This window comes from Ambystoma mexicanum, chromosome 5p, assembly GCF_040938575.1.
Source record: "Ambystoma mexicanum isolate Mex_15411 chromosome 5p, UKY_AmexF1_1, whole genome shotgun sequence".
In the NCBI taxonomy this organism is placed as follows: Eukaryota; Metazoa; Chordata; class Amphibia; order Caudata; family Ambystomatidae; genus Ambystoma; species Ambystoma mexicanum.
Genome location: NC_090930.1, coordinates 826,870,206 through 826,884,935, shown reverse-complemented (window position 1 = coordinate 826,884,935; position 14,730 = coordinate 826,870,206).

The window sequence follows — 14,730 nt, the reverse complement described above, 5'->3', positions numbered from 1 at the left end:
CTGCCTTACAACAGGGAACTCAGTATCTTCAAATAAAACAAAATCATAGTTTTACCATAAACAGCAACACGTAGCGCTAGATGTACCTTTTTTTCTTGCATGCTGTGACTCGCATGGGCTGTATTTTATTCTACACAAACACTGAGCAAAAAATGTTTGAAAGCCTAGCATAACCAGCATGCAAAATAAAGCTAACCGAAATAAATCTAAAGGAACACAGTAAGACTGAAACCATCAGAGCCCAGCTTTGTTTCACATAGCATGCAGATGTATGCACAACATTCCTTTCAAACCAGTCATCAATTCTATCTCTTGGTGAAAATGGCCACAGCACACCTTTCCCATTTTCTTTAGTTATTGATAGTTAACCCCTTGTTGGTACACAGCCACAAGCCCTTCAAGCCCAAATGCAGCCCCACACCTCACTGTGCACACCGCTTTTGACTGTTTGCTTTGCAGGGAGATGAGAGGGAGGGGGCAAGCGAAGAGGAACTTCAGACACAAACATAAACTAACAGTTCCCATGTTGGTATCAGATCACGAGCTACCGGTAGCTTGCGATCTACTGGTTGGAGACCCTGGCTGCAGAAGGTATGCTTTTAATCTTGGACTTCACTCTATTTAATTTGGCAACACACGTTTCTGTCCTAGCACAAACCCAGATATTCAGTTTACATTTAACAACCCTCTGCTTTAAGGAAGGGTCTGGGGAATGGTGAACAGTTAGGATTTTTGTTTTTGTAAGTACACCACTTCCCTTTAGGGGATTTTGGAGTTTGCCACAATAAGGTAAGGGACATCTACTTATTTTAAATGACTATACCTTTAATTGGTGATAGGAGAAAGATCAGAGTTTGTGAACTCCCCCAAGCTCAACCCACATTCATTTACTATATAGGAATTAATTAAATGAATATCTAATCACAATACTAAGGATCTATTTGATCTGCCCACCCAATCAATAAGGGAAGATATTAAATCAAACATATCCCCACAAGACTTGGTTTGGTTGCACAGGTTACTTATATAGAATATCTCTAGGTTTTGTGCTCCGGAAAAGTAATCAAGGCTTCTGAATACTCATGGGAAACATAGGGACTTCATTGGACAGCCTCTCCAGGTTCAGTCATGGATACCTCCAGAATCCATCCCTTTATTTGCCCCTCCAGATTCCCTCCAAATTGTAGTCTTCCTCCTGGTCTAATCCACCTCCCAGGCAATGTTGGTTCTTCAGCAGATTTTGTCAGCAATTCAGACACGGATGATTCCAGACAGCCCCACCCCTCTTTCCCATTGTGTGTTTCCTTATGAATTGTTAACCACTCCCAAAATCTCCAAATTAGGAGAGATTGGCTCATTGGCTATTAATTTCTGATTGGGTGTCTATGTCCCTGCCCTAAAACAAGCTACAGCCTATTCTCTTTGGTTTGGTTCCTTTAGTTACTAAGCCTCAATCCTTGAGAGTTATGACTCCTCCCTTTTGGAAATAGCATTTTTGACCAATACAGTTATGAGCTTAAAAACAACAACATGGCAATTTGTTTACTTACATTTAAGAGTCACAAACATATGTTTCTGAAATGGTCTAATTGTACCAGACTTAATGAAATATGTCTAATTTTGGTGCAATGTTGCAGGTTCGAGTGGCAGATTTATGAATTTATTCAGCAAAGATGACAGTTATCAACATGAGATTTTCTATACAGATATCATATTCAACGAGGTATCACCTCCCCAAATCTCTGCTTTGTGACATTTTCTGGAAAGCTATCATCACATGGCAGCTTATAACTTCAGAGTTGAATGCTTGGATGGAGCTTTCCATGATCTTTTCAAAGATATTTGAATGATTTCTGGGAGAGTTATGGTTCCTGAGATAATGGCCAGAGTATGATCCTCCATACAATCTTATGTAAAAATAATGACATGCATATGTTTCCCTTCAATTATCTACGATATTGTTGTTCCCAAGACCTGTATGTAGGCATGGCCTTTGGCCTTCGTTGACCCAAGCCTTCCATAAAAGCACTTGGCTTTCTCCCCAAGGTAATGCCCAGATGTCTGTATCTTCCTTGAGCAGAGGGTATAACTCTGCCCCTTCACTCATGTGACAGTCTCCTGTAACTTGTCACTTGTCAGTTAGATTCTGTATTTCACCAGGAATCAAATTTTAATTATATGTATCTTTAATAAAAGGTGTCTTTTGTTTTCAGCGTGGCAATCGATTCACCTCATAAAACCTTAGTCCGGCACAAGCCCCATCCCTTTTCTTGGCTCTATGATCTTCAAAGACAGTCCCTGATGTTCAGATAAGGGTAGGGCGGAGGGGGGTGTGCAGTGCCTGGTACTTCGAATCTCATGAGAAAATGTCTTTTGGGCTAAGCACAGTTTTTCTACATGCACAGAAAACTGATGGTTTTGAATGTTGGCCTTCCTTTACACATGAGGCCTGCTTTAATATCTTGAATCATGCCATCAATGTCCAACTTCACATTATAAAATGCATTTGACTGGTTCAAGCCAATGAGTTTCCTCTGTAAACAGTTCCTTTCTACCCAAACTGCAAAATGTATTAATTTCTATATCCACTTTCTCTTTGGGAAAAATGCATTTCAGGGTCTGAATATCCTGTAATGGAAGGTAGGCCTAATTTCTTTTCAGCCTTGTAGTTTGCAACACTGTTGTTGTATTTGGCAGTGCTGAAATTTCCATGTAGTCGTTTTGGTCTATCAGTCAACAGTGTTCTTTCAAATTACAGGATAGTATTTCTGCATTTTTAGGCCCCAGTCAGTCAGACACAATTTCATTTTGTCCTTGGGGCTGCATTCAACCCCACAGGCCCTCACTTCACTAAAGCCTATTTATTTGAGCCGAGGGCCACTGCCATTTAGTAACAACCGCTGGAATGTGTCAGTACTGTTGAATTACCTCGAGTGGAGGGGTCCACTATGGCTTTCTTAAGTAAAGCCAGGATTGCTGCTTTGGGTGCCGACAAAGCCTCTACGAGTGAGAGTGCTAAAGTACAATTGTATTGTTTAACTTAATGGCAATAACTGGGGAGGGATAGCATTTTTATGAAGAACCATTCATCCCTTTGGCTGTTTTTGTTAATTCTTCATAGTTGATGAGGTTGAGTTGTCTGAATTTAGCATTAGCATCTGCCACTTTAACCAATCAGGAAAGCTCAGAACTTAGGCTGTATCTGCTGATAAAAGCCTGCTTTCTGAGATATTTTTCACTCGCCTATTGAACATGAAGAGAGGGTGCGAGGAATGCCCCTCCTCACCCCCATGAACATGATAAGTGAAGAGCCAGGAGAGCTTGAAGTCGCCCATCTAATTTCGGACGAGCACCAAGTGCAGCACTGGCTGTGACCTAAACAGAAAGGTATCCCCCAGTCAACCATACAGACCCAATCCAGTGCATATCCTTTCAGGAACACAATGGAGATTGTAGATGGGAATACCCTAATGGACAGCCTTGATTAAGCGCCAAGAAGCCATTATGCTGACCTCACTAGTGACACCACGACATGGCAACGTTAGTCATAAAGCACACTTGCAGCCCTGCACCGCATTACACACACACATTTACATACACGAAGAACATGTTTACACAGTTCTATAGATAGAAGGCAGGCGCATATACATGCTGTCAAAGCTTTTATTATTTTTATCATTAGCCAAATGCAGTAACGCAGAATCTCAAGTCAACAAGAGATCCAGAGCAAGCTTGCAGATGTTTATGGATATTAACCCTATGGGACTACTTGAGTATGTATGGAGCCTGATAGGACCACGTGTGACTAATCTACAGCAAACCTAGCATAACACGAACATGTAGAAATTGCATTATAAGCCTGAGGAAAATTACAGAAGGCTTCAAGCCACAGAATGAAGACAGACGGAGCAGGTTCAGGCTGCACGAAATGCAGACTGAGCTCACCAACAAGGTCAGAGATAACAGTAACATTCTAGACGACAAGGACCAGCAGCAGAAACATTGAATAAATCCTCTGCATTCACCCATGGTGGGAAAGCAAACCGATCCCAGCAGCCCAGACAGAAGGTGAAACAAGTTTTGCAACGTGGAGACACACTCTCATAGGCAAAGGTGGTGTACTGCCAGTTACAATTCAGACACGTAGTCATTTCACATCACCTTGAAGAGGTGCACAGAGAGCTGAGAACCGAGTCGGGTCCCAGGCCTGGGGGACCAACTCCAGCCAATCATGAGACAGAAACCCAGGGGTGGATGGCAAGTGGCAAGAGCCAATGATAAGCCCACTACCCTGCAACAATGTAATAGATAGTTTCTTGGGGATGGGGCAGGTCTGCCACCTGACATGCGAGGACCAGTAGAATAACCTCTATAGGGGTATACTGCAGGGTCTACCACTCTCAGCACTTAATCAGTAATGGGAACAGGTTTTCGGAGAAGGGCCCTGGTGATGACACAATATCACAACAAAACTGGAGAGCATGCATTGTAAAGTTGAAATGTACTGGAGAATCCTGATTGTCTTGCATGACACAGTTTTAACTTGCCCGTGGATGAGTCCTCTCTTTATTCTGGGGAAGGGTGTTGTGTCCATGGGAGTCGGACGGAGCCCCAGATGACCTCTGGCATACCAGGGAACCATCCCAACAAGTTGGTAGCAGTCTATAGTTTAGCTACGTTAGCCCGGCACAAAGCCGACTATCCCGCTGCAGAGCCTGGAGGCTGCGGGACGCCTCGCGGGTTACGAGAGAACAGGGAAAGCACACCCCCCGTAAAGGCTGTCAGGAGCCAGCCTGGGGAATATCCTGCCCACGGTCTGTGAGGGGTCCAGCAGACCAGAAGGGCGCAGTGGCAGCTTTGGGGGACGCAGCAGCCAAGCAGCGTCAGCAGACCATGGAGTGTAAGTGCTGACCCAGCCACACAGCAATTAAGGGGAGAGGCCAAGTAACGGGGGTGCAAGGGTGGTATCAAGCATTGTTGAGTATTTTAGAGTATTGTCTAGCTTTGTCAATTTTAGTAGGGACAGGAGAGGAGATAGATGTCTTTTTTTGTGGTTAGGGCACCTTCGGTTTTGAGGTAAAAGGTTCTGGTGAACAACCTACTATTGACTCGAGGGCACGGATGACAGAAGTTATGTAAATAGTGGATTTCCTGTGGGTTGGGCGTTTTAGCTCGGGTTATAGATGACGGTATTCCTGCAAGGTTTAGCAAAGGGAGCTGGCCTAGATTGTGGAAGGTGATTCATCTGATTAAGTCTCGAGTAGGCAGCTGCTTGTAAGGCGACGCTGCAGGTACAGATCAAACAGAAGAAAATATTGGTATACTCTGCTAGGAGGCAGGAAGACAGCTGTGGGGTTGTGTGTATTTTTGGGGCAATGGTATTCTAACATTATGCACGTTGTGATTTGTAGCACTACCTTGTTTAGTGAATTGGTGACGTCACTAAGACTTGGCGAGCACGAGGTATTGTGGACACGGTGGTGAGAAACATGAGATCAATAGAGGAGGTTGTCCAGTGCCGGTATGCGGAAGGTGAATAAGCACGATTTGTGGGTGTGCCTGAGGAGGCAGAGAGTTGTGTGAGGGCAGTGCGTGGAGCACGCCTGATAGGTTGTTCTGGAGCCAGATAGGCGCGAAGTAAATTGAAAGAATTTCCGTTATATTGTGTTTTACCCCTAACAGCAGATTATCGAACCCTCGACTTGAGGTCAAGTAATAACAAACGCAATGCATCAAGGGAAGTGTGGGGCAACATGCCCCTACAGCACTTATGTAAGACTCTTCCACCCTATAAGGACAAGATTTGTAAATATAGCGTGGAATGGACTAAAAGCACTGTGGGTAACTTTACTAAACCATGGCCACAATGCAGCAATCCCAACTGATATAAATACAGGGTACTTTTAAGGAGAAGAAGATAGCAAACCCCATCTCAATCTTGGAGTTGTGGAGGATGTTTCAGGAGGCGAGAGAGGGTTGCAGCGAGGCGTCAATGAATGCTGAACCAGCAGGAGGGACAGAAGCCCTTTTTTCCACCCTCCACTCCCCCACCTGCTCCTGCGAGCGAAACCTCTAAGGACACAGACTATGAGCAGGGGATGTACCCACTACGGGAGCTAAAAGCAGCAGAGGGGTATTCAAACCTGATATTTAAGCCACCACCATATACCAAGGAGGAGGGACAGAAAGGAATGGGGCAACTGATCTGTGAAAAGGGAGTGAGCAGCGAGGCACAGAGGAGCATAAAGGATGGGCTAGAGGACATATCAACAAATGAATGGGTAGGGGGACAAATTGCCCTAAAGCTAGAAGGGAAGAGCACGGGAGAGGCAGCAGTGGTAACAAAAGAAATAGAGGGCCTGAAAGGGAGCAGTGCAGCAAGGGACTGGGCAGAGATAATGGAGGAAATGGACAGGAGGGAGAGGGAAAGAGAAGAAAGACTAGAGAGGCAGCACAGCGAAAGGAAGAAGGAGGAGGAGAAAGAGCAGGAGCAGAGAGAAAGGAGGAAGAGGGTGCAAGATTAGAAGGAAAAATGAATGTTAATAGATAGGGAATGAAGAAACTGACATGTAGAGCAAATAGCACGAGAACGCACATGCAAGGGGAAGGAGGAGCGTGCAATAAAAAAGACGATGGACAATGAGCATGGGAAGTGGTAGATCAGGAAGGGGTGGACGAGCGTATCCAGACAACACAACCACACAGGATAGGAGTACCGCTGCATTAGATCGAACAGGTCTGGGGTCCTGCAGGCGAGGAGGCAGACACCACTTGTGTGACATCGACTTCACAAATGAACTCCATAACATAATATTGTCCATTATACGGCCTCAGCCTGTCACACAATACTGCTGTCTACCTCTAATAGGCCATCCTTCACTTTTCTCAACTCGATAAAAATAAAATTGGGGGAACCAAAATAAAACCAGGCCCACCGAAGTTAAAAAAGGGGCTGAAGGGTGGGGACAAGTGCTATATCTCTAACCGTCACTTGGTCCCGAACCTTCCCTGTCCCCATTTATACCCCTGGAAATGGCTCACTGGCATGCACAGTGCCCAAAACCACCCTGCTGGGAAACGCTTGCACATTCCCCTCAGGGCCTCCCTTTGGGCTTACTGCACAAAAAGTCCCAGACTAACTTCAAGTGGAAAAGGTTGCTTTAATGTGACAGGCCACAACTCAAAAAAACATGCTAACCTGGCTCCCTGACCTTACAGACTAACAGATCAATATAACAATTGCCAAAACAAATGAACAAATAAACAATTTAAATTCATCACTTCCTGTCGCTTGCTCCCTCCCCTCCCCTTCAATTCCTCTCAACCTTCATTCCCGCTTTCTCCCATCTTCTCCCTGAGGCCATGCCCCTCCTTCTTCAATACCTCTTCCCCCTCTTTGTACCCCTTGGGTAACCTGTGCATGCAAACAGCACCACGCGCCTCCTTTATTGCGCTAGTACCCCATTTATGACATCCTCCACAGCCATCCTAATATAGCACAAGTAGTACATGTTTCCCATGATTGACAAATGCACCCCATCCTCCTGAAATAATTCAAAATCCTCATACATGATCTCTTGGTGCTCCAGCGTTTGCACCCCACAGGTCTGGCAAAACTTCACCATCTCCCTGTTGATCTTTTTCCTTGTCCGTTCTACCACCCCTTCATTCACAGACAACCTTCATACTCTTCTCGGCATCAACTTGGTCCAAACCAAACCCTCCCTGGGCCATATCTCCCTCAACCAACTCAGATCCCTCTTCATCTTTTTTAACAGTGCCACCCTTGTATCCTTAACTAAATTGTTCTCCCTAGCATGTAAAATTAGAGCTGCCGGAACCCCATGCAGCTCCTTTATACCCGCTAGCATAGGCAGCAGTTGGTCCCACCTCAGCACCCCTACCCCAGACCATCTCAATAAGGCCATGATATGATATGATAGTTTACTTATATAGCACCTATACACAATGTGTTTCAAAGCGCCATGTTATAACTGCACCCCAACTGGGTCCCGAAAAGTCTTTTTGCTGTATCTTTCTTTGCCCATTTCACTATGGAGTGTCCACATATCCAGATCTGTGGCAATTCAAAGGTCGCTTTAATGTTACAGGCCGTGGCTTACAAAAACACGCAATCCTGGCTCTCTGGCCTTACAGACTAACAGATCAATTAACAATTGCCAAATATAAATAAATAAACAATTCAAATGCATCACTTCCTGTCCCTTGCTCGCTCCCCTCCTTCTCAATCCCTCTCAACCTTCATTCACGCATTCTCCAATCTTCTCCCTGAGGCCACGCCCCTTGTTCTTCAATACCTCTTCCCCCTCTTTGTACCCCCGGGGTAGACTGTGCAAACAGCACTACCCACCCTCCTTACCGCAATAATAATCCTTTGGCTTCAACCAACCATCATTTAACCAGCCGTGTCCCTGGCACCAGAAAAATCATACCCAGAGGTGCTCTTTCTGCCCCGCCCACCCTTTAATATTCCTATTTAACTCTTGTTTAATTGTTCCTTCCCCTTCCCTTTATCTTTTTTTTGTAAACATTCCCCAAACAACCGTGCTAAAAGTGTGAAGGGCCACCAACCGACACGGGAAATTGAGATGCGCTACTAACCTCTGCATATTCACCATCTTCATTTTGGGGGTCGCTATTGCCTTCTCAGCAATGCTACAAGCCTGCTGACCTTGTCGTACGGCTAGTGTGAGGTCATAGCCACTGAATCCAGCTCTATTCCTAAAAAAATCATAACCACCGCCGGCCCTTCAGTTTTATCATCCGCCAATGACACTCCCAAATCCTGCATCAACATCTGAAAAACCTCTAGCATCCACTGACATTCTTGTTCTTTGCCCGCCCCACTGATGAAAAGAAAGTTGTGCAAATAATGCAAAACTCCCTCAAAACCAGAACTGTAAGTAAAAACCCACTGCAGAAAAGAGCTAAAGCGCTCAAACAATGCACATGATACTGCATAGCCCATTGGCAACACTTTATTTTTGTTAATTCTTCATAGTTGATGGCATTGAATTGTCTGAGACTGATTACAAACTGCAATTTCCTTCTCAAAGTACTAGAGAAGATTGCCACCTCCCAATTGCAGACACATGTAACAGCTAATTAGATCCTACACAGCCAGCAGTCCGGATTTCGTGCAGTCCACAGCACTGAAACGGCAATGCTGGGCCTACAGTCTCATTAGTTAAGCATAGTGGAAAAAGGGAGTACCGGCTACTTATACTTCTAGATTTCATTGCAGCGTTTGATCTCTTGGACCATAACCAGCTAAAACTTGCGCTTGAGAAGGTGGCAAACTGCTCCACAGAAACAATTAGCTGGCTAACATAATTTCTCTCAGACAGAAAATCCGAGGTCCACTGGGGGAATAATTTCTCTTTTGAAGAGACCATCAGCTGGGAGTAATACAAGGGGCAAGTCTATCACCACTGCTTTTCAACTTATACATAAGGTTCCTATGTGCGGTCCTTGACCAAATCAGAGCATTTTTCACAAATTACGCTGATGACACCCAGCTGGTGGTCGAATTTAGTGGAAACTACTCCCAGGACAGCGCCAAACTAAAGGCACTCTACAATCAGTTGAGAATTGGATGAACAATAATTGGTTGTGCTTAAATGCCAAGATGGCAGAGTGAAGGGTCTTTGTTACTTATCAAGCTAGGGCAAAACTAAATCACCAATATGACTCCTTTCTCATTAACGATTCCCAAATAAAGGTGGTCAAGAATGTAAAAACTTTAGGGATCTTTATGGAAGCGTCCCTGAGTGCGGCGGCCCAGGTCCTGCAACTAAATAAGAACTGCTCCTACTATCTTAGGCTCCTTAGGACAATCCGCCAATTCTTAAACGAGGAAAACTACAACAATCACAAGAGCGACAATTTTGTCCAGATTGGACTATGGTAATGCACTCATGCTAGGGGGCCAATAAGGAGCAGATCTCTAATTGCCAAACCATTCAGAATAGCGCGGTAAGGATCATAAAAAGGAAAACTAAAAGGGAACACATCAGCGACGACAAGAAACTTTCATTGGATATCCGTAGAGGATAGAATTCAATTCAAGGCCCTGGCTCTGACACACAAGTGCCTTCACGGGAAAGCCTCAGCCTCCCTCAAAAAGAGACTGGTCACCTACAAGCCGGGTTGTGTGCTCAGCTCAGTTTCAAAAGGACAAATACAGGTTGCAAGGTTTAAGAAAGTAAATGGATTAGGCAAAGCATTCCACATCAAGGCCACCACCAAATGGAATAATCTGCTAGTACAGATCAGGCTAGAACAGAAATATACCACCTTTCGCAAAAAACAAAACTCATCTTTTCAGATAATTATGCATGAACCTGTAAAATGCCCATTTGACACTATGGGGGTCATTACGACCCGGGCGCAAAGGGATACCGGGGACCGGTAATGACACTGGTGCCGGTAATCCCTTTGCGGCCTATTCCGAGGTCCCTTTGCGGGTCATTCCCTTAACGCCTTAGCAGGCATTAAGGACGGGACCCGCAAAGGGATACCGGGGTCAATAACGGTAGCACAACCAGGGCTAATAACGGTACTGCAATTTGCGGTACCGTTATTGCCGCCTTCCCATTGAGCCCTATGGGGGCTCAAATGGGAATGGGGAATGGCTTTTAAAATGGGGACTTACCGGTCCCGCAAAGCTCGGAATGGACTGGTAAGTCCCCATACCGCCACGTTGGTGGCGGTACCGGTATTGGTGCTAGTCATGGCGCTAATAGCGCCATGACTAGCACCAACCTTGGGGTGAGGGCCTATCCGTATGATCTATGTTATCTTGTGACATGGATTTGTTATGTTGCTTCACCGTCTTTATGTTGGTGCTGCGATGCTTGCGCGCTTACAACGCGATACAAATAAATAAATAAAAATAAATGCATTTATTTATTTATTTATTTACATTTATATAGCGCACAAGCAGCCCAGGGGCATTGAGGCGCTGTTACTTGCAATGACTTAGTTACATGGTACAGGTAAGATAGCGGTTGTTGACACATTGTAGATGTTGCAGGATGACATACTGTTGTTACAGATATTGCTTTTGATCATATGATACAATATACATGGGGTAATCGTGCTAGTATGTCTAGCCTTATGTGAACAGGGTAGTCTTCAGCGTTTTGCGGAAGGTGGTGAGGGAGGCCTCTCCACGGATAGTGTGTGGTAGGGCATTCCAGTGCGAGGGCGCAAGATAAGGGAAGCTGGATCCGCCCGCTTTTACTTTTTTTACTAGAGGCACTGAGAGCATGTTGGTGTAGGGTGATCTGGTTGGCCTGGTGGTGGAGGCAGGGTGTATCCTTTGTGAGAGGTATGCAGGTGCAGTGAGGTGGATGCACTTGTGGGTCAATGTCAGGGCTTTGAATAATATCCTTTCTTTTATTGGGAGCCAGTGGGCTAGTTTTCTGGCCTCAGAGATGTGTTCTCTTTTTGCAATACCTTGGGCTGCCCGGAGCGTGTTGTTCTGTATTACTTGTAGTCTCTCTAGGTTTTTTTTAGAGGTTCCTAGAAAGAGTATGTTACAGTAGTCTAGCCTAGAGCCGGTGATGGCTCTGGCTATGTTAGTGCAGTTCTCTTTGGAGAGAAAGGGTCTGACTGCATTGATAAGTTTGGCATGATATGCCGCTGCAGAGGCAATTGCATTGATTTGTCTGTCCATGGATAGGCTAGAATCCAGATAAACTCCCAGGGTTTTGACAGAGTCGGAGACTGGAATTTTAATGGAATCAATGGTGAAGTGACTGAATTGGGCATCTAGATTCTTTAGGGTGTCGGGAGAGCCTACCAGTAGGAGTTCCATCTTATCAGAGTTGAGGCATAGACCGTTGTCTGCCATCCAGGATTGGGTGGTATTGTAAAGGTTGTTGAGGGCCAGGGAGTCAGTGTTGTAGTTACCTGTGAGAGTGATGAGGATTTGTGTGTCGTCGGCGTAGTTGGTGTATGAGATGCCCATGGCGTCGAGGATGAGGAAGAGGGGGCGTGTAAAAATGTTGTATAGCGTGAGGGAGAGGCAGGAGCCTTGGGGCACCCCACAGAGTATAGTGGTTGGTGATGCGGCGGCTAAGTCAGAGAATACTTGCATGGTTCTTTCTTGTAAGAAGGAGGTGATCCACGCTGTGGCTTCAGGGGAGAATTTGGCTGTGGTGGAGAGGTGGTGGCATAGGACGCCATGATCCACAAGGTCGAAGGCCGCTGAGAGGTCTAGGAGTAGGAGAAGTGCAGGTTTGCCCAAGTCTCTCGCATCGTCCATCTGGTTTTTCAAGTCAAGTAGGGCTGTTTCTGTTGCGTGTCTGGGGCGGAAGCCAGATTGGCGGAGACCAAGCAGTTTGTTCTCTTCAATGAAGTGTTGAACCTGCAGGTAGGCTGCTTTGTCCAATATTTTGAGGAGGAAAGGGACAGTGGTGATGGGTCTGTAGTTATTGGGGGAGGTGGGATCGAGCGTTGGCTTCTTTAGAAGAGGGCGGACCCAGGCTTCCTTGAGGGAGGCAGGGACTATCCCTGGGGTAAAGGAGGCATTTACAAAGGCTGTTAGGAAGGGAGCTAGCGGTTCTGCGCAGTCTTTGATAATGGAGGCTGGGCAAGCATCACCTTTGCAGTTAGAGGGTTTAATGTTCCTCATTATGTTGATGACGTCTTTTTCCTGAATGGGTTTGAAGGAGAAGGGTAAGGGGGGATCAGGGGCAGGCGGTGGGACTTGGATGTGCTTGTTCGGTAGGGCTTGTTTAGTGGCTAGTATTTTGTTTTTGAGGCGGCTAATTTTGGATTGCATGGCCTTCTGTATTTCGTCACACCAGTCCTTGTCTTTGGTGAAATTCTGGGGGGAGCGAGTGGGTGATTGCCTTTTTGTATTTGGTGGAAAGGGCTTTGAAGATCATCTTATCTTTTTTGGAGTGGGACTTTTGCCACTGTGTGAGGGTTGCTTTTTTCTCGTTGCGGAGTGAGAGGAGGTCCGGTGTGAACCAAGAATTGGAATGTGCAGTGGGTTTGGATTTTCGAGGTTTGAGTGGGGCAATGGTGTTGATGGCTGCTTTGATGGCAGTATCATAGGTTGATACGAGTGTTTCAGGGTCTGAAGAGAAAGGTGGTCTGAAAGCTGGGCCTTGGAGGAAGGGCAATAACCTCTCCTTAGAGAGTTGGCGGGAGCTTCTGGCGAGGCAGGGAGGGAGTGGTTGGGGTGAAGGGGTAGCTGGGGAACTAGCGGTGAGGATGCTGAAGGTGATAATGTGGAGGTCAGACCATGGGGTAGGAGTGTTTCCAGTGATGATGAGTGGACAGTTGTGCTGTGCTATCCAGTCCAGCGTTCTGCCTTGGGTGTGAGTTGGGCTAAGTATGGTGTTCTTGTACCCTAGCGCCTTGAGGGCAGAGTCGAGGGATTTTGCCGCTACGTCCTTACTATCCCGGAGCCCTAGGTTGACATCCCCCAGGAGAAAGGCTTTAGACTGTTTTTTGAGGTTGTCAGAGAGGAGGTGGATGAGAGAAGCTTGAAAGTCTCCTGTTGGGCCTTGTGGGCGGTATACAGTGTGCACAGTAATTGTGCAGTGGGGGGGAGAGGGTTATTTTGACTTGGAGGTAGTCGCTGTTGTTGTTCAGGGATTTCTCTACCTTTCTGACAGGGAGGCAGTCTCTGGCGATAATTGCTACACCTCCACCTTTGGAGAGGCGGTCTTGTCTAGTGATGGAATAGCCAGGAGGTAGGGCGAGGGAGAGCGCCGGGCCGGAGGCCTCATGTAGCCAAGTTTCTGAGATCATGAGTAGATCTGGGTCTTGGGAGGTTAGGAGGTCGTGGATGTCTAGGGCATGGGCATTGATGGATCTAGCGTTAATCATGGCGCATTTCAGGTGGGGTTCAGTACTGGCTGTGGGGGAGCTCGTGATGAGAGATGGTGGTATGGAGGGGCTAGGTGCATCGAACGTGTTGTGGGCAGTGCCCATCACAGGTTTTACACTGAGCGGTTCATTTTCAGGGGTGGTGGACACAGGTGGCATAGCATTTGGCACAATGGAATTCAAGATGTTGGTAGAGGATTTGCACAACATAGATTTTACACTGGGGGGCTCATTTTCAGGGGTGGTGGACACAAGTGGCATAGCATTTGGCACAATAGAATTCAAAATGGTGGTAGAAGATTTGCACAACACAGATTTTACACTAGGGGTGGTGGTGGGCACAGGATTAATTGTATTTGTAATGTGGGTATGACAGTTGTGATGTGGGTAAAGTACTTTGTTCGTTGCTGTAATTGTAATATCGTTAGAGGATACAGCCTTCAAGGTTGTGCGCTGGAATCTGGCCTTATCAGCACATATAGAAGTTTGTGCAGTACGGGAGCATAGCCGTGTATTACGGGTGCTCGTGGGGGTGGGGTGTGAGCTGAAGGCTGCTTCCTGAGTACGGGTGCGCAACCTGAGAAGTCTTAAGGCGAGACATGGTTCAGAGAGAAGCTTGCTAGAGTAGTGCTTCTTACCTTGTAGGTGCTGCAAGGGCATTGGGCAGATGGCAGATGAGCAGCGAAGAGCTGCAAAGAGCACCGGAGGCCTTTCCTTACGGCCTTCCCTGCTCGGCTTTTGCAACTTTTGGCATCTGCAACTTTTACCAATCAGGAAGCTCAGAACTTGGGCTGCATCTGCTGATAGAAGCCAGCTTTCCGAGCCCTTCTTCACTCGCCTATTGATCACATCCTTCTGGGT